Source organism: Peromyscus maniculatus, chromosome 19 (genome assembly GCF_049852395.1).
Source record: "Peromyscus maniculatus bairdii isolate BWxNUB_F1_BW_parent chromosome 19, HU_Pman_BW_mat_3.1, whole genome shotgun sequence".
Classification (NCBI taxonomy): domain Eukaryota; kingdom Metazoa; phylum Chordata; class Mammalia; order Rodentia; family Cricetidae; genus Peromyscus; species Peromyscus maniculatus.
In genome coordinates this window covers 59,112,874-59,122,306 of record NC_134870.1, presented here as the reverse complement: position 1 = coordinate 59,122,306, position 9,433 = coordinate 59,112,874, and the positions used below count along the sequence as shown (strand labels likewise).

General features: G+C 43.8%; 1 pseudogene; it reads right to left on the bottom strand.

Moving 5' to 3' along the window:
• Positions 1 to 2,540: 2,540 nt before the first annotated feature.
• On the bottom strand, positions 2,541 to 4,156 carry LOC102903142 (tubulin alpha-1B chain-like; annotated as a pseudogene).
• Between the last annotated feature and the right edge of the window lie 5,277 nt (positions 4,157 to 9,433).

The following is a 9,433-nucleotide window of genomic DNA, read 5'->3' as shown; positions in this document are numbered from 1 at the left end:
AATCTTGGTATTTTATCAGTAAATCTGGGCCACACCCTGAGGTGGCTTCTTGTCCCTCACTGTTCCCAACAAGGCATCACTAGCTGACCCTACTCTATGTGTCTTTAAATCCAACTCCTCTCCCTTCTACCCATCTGTGTGCCAGGAAGCTCATACTAACAGCATTGAGAGGATCAATTCCTCATGCCACCGGCCCATAAAAAAGAAAGAAAAAAAAACTGGTGGGTGGGATCTTACTCAAGTCTTCAAGCACAACAGCAAAAACCTTCTCTGTTGTGAAGCATTTAAACTTTCCCATTTTTACAACTGAATTTATGTTTCAGTTCTCTGAGAGGGGAAAAACAGGTTTCTCTCTCGACAAAGGGCCATTTATCAACAAACACCCTTACATTCAGGGACAAGGGAGAGGGCATGTACAAGGTCTGAGTCAGCCCCACAATGTCTCAAGGACAAATCCTGCAAACCCTCTTCTGAGTCATGTCTGGACTTACCAAACTTGCTCAAGTATGTCCAAAAATGGCAAAACTGAACCTCAGCCAATTAAAAGTGTACTAGTGTAACTGCTGCTTGCTTAACCAATTATGTTTGAGATGACCTAACTGTTCCTGAACGCCCCTTAGCTGTGCTTAAAAGGAGCCTGCATGCTCCTCTCAGAGTCGTTGCCATTTTGTACAGATGTTCGACCTTCATACTGGTAATAAACGCTCTTTGTTCCTGCATACTATTTAAGTCTGGGGTCTCCCTTCAGTGTTTTCTTGGACCCCTACAGTTGAGCCATCTTGCCAGCCCTGACCTATGGTTTTACCTCATCAACTGTCAGGGACACTTCAGGAACTATCTTGTGGTTCATGTATGTCCTCTGTAGTCCTGTGGACAAGACAGTTCAAAAGCTGCCACTGTGGTACTCACAGCTATTGTAAAGACAATGAAGTGTGACTCACTCTTAGGGAGGTTCATGCTCATGAGCTCCAGAGGGCTTTATTCTTTCCCTGAGGGCCTTGCTTTCTACCTTGGATAAACCCCAACTCTACTTCATACTGGCTCGTCTTGAAATTCTTTTCTTGACTGAAGCAAAGAATTCTGAGTGTGTACTGAAAAGAATTCTTCAGGCTACTTCAGGAGACATTGTAGACCTGCATCCCTGTCCCCATCACCCTTAATGAGATCTTGTACTTATGTACTTGTTTCATCTGTGGCACAGAGGCTGTAACTGAGCCTGCCACCACCTCATTGTTGAAGCTGAGGTCCCAGGGAGCCTTCTCAACCCTCCAGCCCTGCCTTCATGTTGGGAGCCAAATGATGTCTTTTAACTAAGTCTCTATCATTCTATTTGACCAATAAAGACTTGGGAGCCAGATGCTGGGGTGAAAACCTGCTAGCTCAGAGAAGCAGAGAAAGCACCCAGCTAACCTTCCTCCTCTGCCGTTGCTTCTCCTAAACTGTCTGAAACAAAACCTCCTCCAGTCAGATCCCCCACTCTTCTACTTCCTGTGCCTCTCTCTCCCCGCACTTCCCAACTCCCCCTCACTCTCTATGGTTACTTCCACTCAACTGGTTGCTTGCTCTGCCTTTTGACCTATGGAATGTTATTTTTATTTTATCCTTTTTACAATCAGCAGAAAGGTCTTGAATTAAAGATGTGTGCTAGGGCTGAGCAACACCACAACTAGAAACAGATCTTTCCAGTAATAATGTAATCTCAGGATTCACCGTGTGATCAAATATCCTGTAACATGTACACCCTCCACACACTTGCTGTTTGTTTGTTTGTTTGTTTGTTTGTTTTTTCTGTGACCATGTCTCTCTTTTCAGGGTGTACATGTTATCTTCACTCCAAGCTCCTGGCTGGTTCCTGGCTTCTTGTTCAAGAAGAGAAACTCTTCCCTCTTTCTATCTCCTTTTCAGACACCAATCAGCATCTTGAAGCATACCTGCCCTGACAATCTGGGCATCTTCATATTTTGTCTTTAAGACACCCTGCACCCCACTGTAGCTGCTCCCAGAAGCATCTCAAACTCAGAGCTCTCTCTTTGTCTTCTTCAACTTCCTGCTCTCAGCAGCTGCTGAAATTCTTCTCTGACCTGTTGTTTTTCTTTCTAACTCTAACAAAATGGTGCTTGGGCTTCCTCCTGAGTGCTTTTGTTTTTATTGTTATTTGTTTTGTTCTTAATTTTTTTGTTTGTTTTTTGTTTTTAGAGATGGGTTTTTGTTTTTGTTTTTTTTTTTTGTTTTTTGTTTTTTTGGGTTTTTTTTTTTTTTTGTGTGTGTGTGTGTGTATATGTGTGTAACAGAGTCCCAGCCATCCTGGAACTGGAATTGTAGACCAGACAGGCCTCTAACTCACAGAGATATACCTGCCTCTGCCTCCCAAATGCTAGGATTAAAGGCGTGTGCTACCACCCAGCATTTTTTTTTTTTTAAGTTTTTACTATGGAACACCATGGGGGAAAAAACCTTACAGGTAAACCTTGAAAAGAGAGACATGGTCACAGAAAAAAACAAGCAAACCATAAATTAGAAGCACCAATGCCTGTTAGCTAACGTTGAGGTTGAAGTTCTGGGAGTCAGACATGCTACTGGGGCTCAACGGAATGGGTTAGCATTCCTCATCTTCCTTACCCTCTCCTTCAACAGAATCCACACCAACCTCATCTTCATACTTCTCTAGGGCAGCCATGTCCTCATGGGCTTCAGAGAACTCCCCTTTCTCCATGCCCTCATCTGGTGATATTTTGTTTGTGCTCTAACAAATAAAGCTTGCCTGAAGACCAGAGGGCAGAGCTAAGCCACTAGTTAACCACAGAGGCAGTAGTAGTGGCTCACACCTTTAATCCCAGCACTTGGGAGGAGGAAACAGGAAGTGATAAGGTGGGTGGAGACAGGAGCTCGGCCCCCTTTCCGGCTGAGGAGTTGGTGAGGTAAGAAGTGGCTGTGGCTTGCTCCCTTCTCTCTCTGATCTTTCAGCACTTACCCTGATATCCAGCTCTGGGTTTTTATTATTAAGACTAATTAGGATTCGTACTATACCCTCACCTACATACCAGTACATAAGGGCATAATTGGCATACATCAAGTCAAACTTGTGGTCTGGGTAAGCCAAGACCTCAGTGATGGCACTGGTATTGCTCAGCATGCACACAGCTCTCTGTGCCTTGGCCAGGTCTCTACCAGGTACCACTGTGGGAGGCTGGTAATTAATGCCAACCTTGAAGCCAGTGGGGCACTGGTCCACAAACTGGATGCTGTATTAGTCTTGATGGTGGCAATGGCAGCATTAACATCTTTGGGAATCACATCCCCACAATACAACAGGCAGCAAGCCATGTATTTACCATGGCAAGGGTCACATTTCACCTTCTCATTGGCTAACTCAAAGCAGGCATTGGTGATCTCTACTATAGAAAGTTGCTCATGGTACACTTTCTCCACAGAGATGACAGGGGTATATGTGGCCAGAGGAAGGTGGATATGGAGGTAGAGCACCAGGTTAGCCTAGAATTCTATAAGATCAACATTCAAGGCCCCATAAAAATTTTAGGGAAGCAGTGATGGAAGACATAATCTGGATAATAAGGCAGTTAAGATTAGTGTAGATTGGGCACTCAATATCAAGATTTCTATGACAGATACCATAGATGGCCTCACTGTCTATCACAAAGGCATGGTCAGAGTGCTCCAAGGTGGTGTGGGTGGTGAGGATGGAATTATAGGGCTTAATAACATTGGTAGAAACCTGGGAAGCTGGGTAAATAGTGAACTCCAACTTGGATTTCTTTCCATAATCAACAGAGAGCTACTCCATCAGCAAGGAGATGAACCCAGAGCCAGTCCCCCACCAAAGCTGTGGAAAACCAAGAAGCCCTGAAGACCTGTGCACTGGTCAGCCAGCTTATGAATTCAGTCCAAGACAAGGTTAATGATCTCCTTGCCAATAGTGCAGTAGCCATGGATATAGTTAGTGGCTGTATCCTCCTTGACTGTGATGAACTGCTCAGGATGGAAGACCTAGAAGTAGGGTACCAGTGTGAACTTCATCAATAACTGTGGGCTCCAGGTCTGTGAACACTGCCTGGGGCACATGCTTGCCAGCGCCTGTCTCATTGAAGAAGGTGTTGAAGGAGTCATCTCCTCCCACTATGGTCTTGACACTTGACATCTGGCCATCAGACTGAATGCCATGTTTCAGATAGTAGAGCTCCCAGCAGGCATTGTCAATCTGGACACCTACCTGGTCAATATGGATGGAGATGCACTCATATCAAAAATTTCCTCGGGGGCCTGCCCTGAGGAGATGTCCCCCAGAGTCCTGGGGAAGACACTAGGAATGGTGGAGATCATCCAAGGGAATAAAACTAAAGGCACTGAGCTCTACAACCCATTCACTTTGTTCCTCGGAGAAAAAATTCTATCTACACAGCTTCAATTCTGTACTCACACTTAGCTCTTCTCTGTCCCTTCTCCTCCTGCCCTCTCATAGCTCTAAGTAGTTTTTTTTATGTCTCGTTTTCATCTTCATTTCCCTCTATCTTTGTTCTTCCTTATCTTTCCTCCCCCAAGAACCAGTCTCAATACACCTACAGTCTGAAAACTCTGCCCTGCCACTTTCTGGTTGGGTGAGATAACTCTGCTCAGAGCTAGAAAACCTGCCCCATAGCTTCACTGCACCCTTTTGCTCTAAGTAAGTTGCTTGAGGCAGCTACTTTGGTTTGTGAGAAGAAGGAGGGTCTGAGCTTAATTTGCACAAGAAGCAAAGCTATGTACGTAACATCAGCCTGGCCTAGGAGACAGGTGGTGTCTCTGTGTCTCTGTATGGGTGTTTACCTTCATTCAGGAGACCAGTGGTTGGTCTGAAATGCTTTTTCCTTGGATGTTAGCTAAAGGAGATATCTGTTTTTAATGCTAAAAAAGAAAAGCAGAAGGTCTGGAGGCAGGAAACCTTGCCTATGTGACTGTATCTAAATACCTTAGAAGTTCTGGGGGAAGCTATGAGAGTGCACATGGAATTCATAGCAGGAAACAGCTAATATATTAAAAACTGAATAACACCAAATACTCCTTGAGATTTGGCTTTTCCTCTGGAAGAATTCCTTGATTCTTCCAGATACAGCTTTATAATACACAGCTGAATTCCTACTACATTCCTGCAGCTCGTAGCACTTTGTGCAGTCAATTATTTCTCTCCACCCTTATGTGGGTTCTGTGCATTGAACTCAAGCCACTAGTGTTGTGGAATATTATTTTTCCACAACACTACGGGATGTCTAGATAAAGATATGTTAAAATTGTTTATGCTGCAGAATATTCCTTTAACTGTGTAAAAGTGTGTTACATTTGTTTATGCTGCATTTAATGATGTAAGGATGTGTGCTTAATTATGTAAAGATGTGTTGCATTTGTTTCACCTTGCCTGCCTAAGGCAATTTCAGAATAACAGCTAAGAGACCAATGTGTGTATCATGGAAGTCTCATACCAACGGAGAGAGAAAGGGCAGAGTTTATTTAAAGAAAGAATTGCTAGAAACTTCTCAAATCTCAGAGAGGAAATAGACATCCAAACCCAAAAAGTCTGAAGGCATCTGAGAGGACTGAACAGGCAAAGGCCCATGTCAAACATTGTCGTCAGGTAGCGTCAAAGAGAGACGGTCAGAAACATCAAGGGAGAGTGAGCATCCCACAGTTCCAGGACACTATCAGCAAGTGTCTCAGCAGAAACACTGGGGCGGGGCTAGAAAGACCCCTCCCGGGTAAGAACACAAGCTGCCATTGCAGAGGACTGAAACTCAGTGCCCAGAACCCACACCAGGCGCTTACATCCACCTGTAACTCCAGTTCCAAGGGATCCAAGGCCCTCTCTGGGCCTTCTCGGGCACGGCATACACACAGTGCACAGACCTGTATACAGACAAAACACCCGTACACACGAAAAGAAATAAATTTTTTAAAAAATGAAATGAACATGAAAAAGAAGGTGAAATAAAGAGCTTAGAAAATAAACAAAGGGGGTGTCCATTACTGTTAGTCCTTCCTGCCAAGTCCTGCCAAAGTGTATTCAAATTGAAATGATAGCAGTACAAAAATATAAGGATTAATGTTATGTATAGACATATGAACAAGTACAAGTAAAGGGATGGGAAAGATCATCATGTGAATAGTAACCAAAGAGCACTCATGGCCAAAACTATACCAGACATAAGGGATGTATTTTTACAGTTTCATACATATACACCATATATTGTGATATTGTAATTACCATTACCTTCTGGTATCCCCTTCCTTTCCCTCAGAACCCTTTCTCCTTCCCAATTAGTGCCCCAGTCTCTACACCACTGAAGAAAATGGCATCTCTTCCCATAGCAAACATTAACAGTCAACAGATCCTTGGGAAGGGCTGTGGCCTTGTAGGCACCTCCTGTATCCACGATAGGATGTTGAAAGGGCCCAATCCTGCTCAGGTATCCATAGCTGCTGTTGTTCATGATTGCAACAGCATTTCATGACCTTCTTCCCCTCCCTTCAACTTTTATGTTTGCCCCCTCTTCTGAAATGTCCCCTGGGCCTTGGGGAGGGGAGTGTGACATGGGTGTCCGTTTAGGGCCGAGCACCTGACAGCCACTCAGCACTTTCAGTAGGTAAGAGTCTTGGACTTCATCATCTCTCTCTACTAAAGGGAGCTTCTGTGTCCAGCCTGAGAACAGCATTCACCTTTGAGTCTAAACACAAATATGTAGAAGGAAAGTGAGCAGCATGTCCATCTAAAGAAACAATGGTAGCATAAACTCTGCTTGGGCCCTAGATCTTCTCAGCCGTAGGGTTTTTTTTTTTTTGTTTTTTTTTTTTTTACCAGGTTTATGGTACCAGATGTAGATTCCCCTCTTCTACAGCAGGCCACGAATGCAGTCACAAACTGGTTGGTTAACCCCAATATAGTAATGCCACTCAATGCACCAGGAGGCATATCTCGCCTGGTGAGTCAGTATTGTAGCCATCAGGGCCTACAGCTGGATGACACTGTTGAAGTTTTTTCCCCCCAGTAGTCTGAAAGCAGGCAAGCAGAAAAGGCATTTCCAGTTCAGTTCCAACTTGATTTATCTGTGTCCTGTAGCCAAAGTTATGTGGTGTCTTCAGTAGTAGGCTATTAATATTTAGTTTGGGTCGTCAATTAAGAGAGATGTCAATACCCTGTGTTGTTTTGGAGACCACTGGATCCCTTTGGATAACAACTCACAAGGAGGTCTTCTGCACCTGACACTTTTTATTTAAAAGCCTGTGCCTTTTGGGAGCTGCATTACCCACCACCGAAGGATGCTGCTGTTTCAAACTCTTCTTACTGTTTTCATTTTAATTATGTTTTTAGTCTATAAAATAATGTTTCTCTTTATGGCTTTTTCATGCACCCAGAGTTTTCATTAACTCTCCTCCGTTCCTCCACATTTCCCCCATCCTCCCACTCCAAACCCACTTCACCTTTTCATACCTGGTATTTCCTTTCGCCCTACTTTTATCTCCCTTGTGTTTTACTGCCCCCTGCCCCCGCAACCTCTGGCCTCTCCTCGCCTCCACGATTCCTTTCTTATTTCTTGGTGTCTTAGTTAGGGTTTTTATCACTGTGACAGAAACACCATGACTAAAACAGCAAGTTGGGGAGGAAAGGATTTATTGGGCTTACACTTCCACATTGCTGTTCATCACTGAAGGAACTCAGGGCAGAATCTGGAGGCAGGAGCTCATATGCAGAGGCCATGGAGGGGAGCTGCTTACTGGCTTACTCCCCATGGCTTGCTCAGCCTGCTTTCTGATAGAAGCCAGGACCTCCAGCCCAGGGATGGCCCCACCCACCATGGGCTGGGCCCTCCCCCATTGATCACTAATTGAGAAAATGCCTTACAGCTGGATCTCATGGAGGCATTTCCTCAGCTGAGGCTCCTTTCTCTCTGATGACTCTAGCTTGTGTCAAGTTGACACAGAAAACCACCCAGTATACCTGGCCTCTCCACTCATTCTAATTTAAATATAAAAACCCAAGTATAAGAAAGAACATATAAGTTGGGTGTGTTGGCACACACCTTTGATCCCAGACCTCAGGAGGCAGAGATGGGTGGATCCTCTGTGAGTTCAAGACCAGCCAGAGCTACACAGAGAAACCCTGTCTCAAAAAAAAAAAAAAAAAAAAAAAGAAGAAGAAGAAGAAAATATGTTGTTTGTCTTCCTAAGCCTGAATTCCTCACTTTGTACATTTTTTCCCCATTCCATCAATTTTCCTGAAAGTTTCATTTTGCTTATAGCTTAATAAAATTCTGTTGTATATTTGTGGGGCATTTTTATTATCAGTTGATGGACATCTAAGCTGGTTCCACTTTCTATCTATTGTAAATAGAGCTGCAAGGAACACGGATGAACAAGCATCTCTGTAGTAAGATACAGAATCCTTTGAGCATATACCTAGGAGTGGTCTAGGTGGGTCACATGGTAGGACTATTCTGAGTTTTCTGAGGAGCCTCCACATCCACTTCCATAGTAATTGTACCAGTCTGCATTCCCACCCACAGGGAATAAGGTTTCCTTTTCCCCACATCCTTGCCAACATTTGCCATCGTTAAATAATCTCATAAACTTTTTAAAGTGTGTGTGTGTGTGTGTGTGTGTGTGTGTGTGTGTGTGTGTGTGTGTACTTGTGTCATGTAAGTAAGTACTGAGAAGGCCAGCAGAGGGCATCAGATTCTCCTGAAGCAGGAGTTGTAGGCCGTGGTGAGCTGCCTGACCTGGGTGCTGGGCACTGAACTGAGGTCCCCTGCAAGAGCAGCAAGCTCTCTTAACCGCTGAGCCATCCATCTAGACAGAAAGAATCTCATGAACTTTGAAGGAGGCAAACCCAGAGCTAGTCCAAATTCAAGCAACAATACTTAACCCAGTGGTCGTAATTCAGTCTTACATAAACGAAAGTCAGAAGGCTCCGCTTAAAAGGGAAAGAAAAGAACAAGGGGATGTCATTGTTTTAGACTGTGACATCATTTCCAGCTGTGACAAATAATGAAATCAATGTGAGGAAATTGTTCAGTATCTGGTGCACAGATGGCCCTGAAGACACACAGATGAATAAAATAAGTCACTGACCCCTTCCAGATTCTATCCAGTTTCAAATCTTGGTAATTATTTTAAGCTTACAGCCTTTAAAAGTTATTCCTAAATACAATGTGCTAAGAATAGCTACTTTTAAATGATAAAGCAGAATAAAAACAAAAAATATATTTTATATGTGTGCATGCGTGTGTGTGTGTGTGTGTGTGTGTGTGTGTGTGTGTGTGTGTGTGTGTGTCTGCTTCTGTCGTTTGAACAATGTGTGAGTGTGTCTAGCTGCTAAGGCTGAAAAACAATGATCTTGTTATTCAAATCACATACCTCTGAGCCCTGGAAATCCATGTGCAGGCTTCATGGC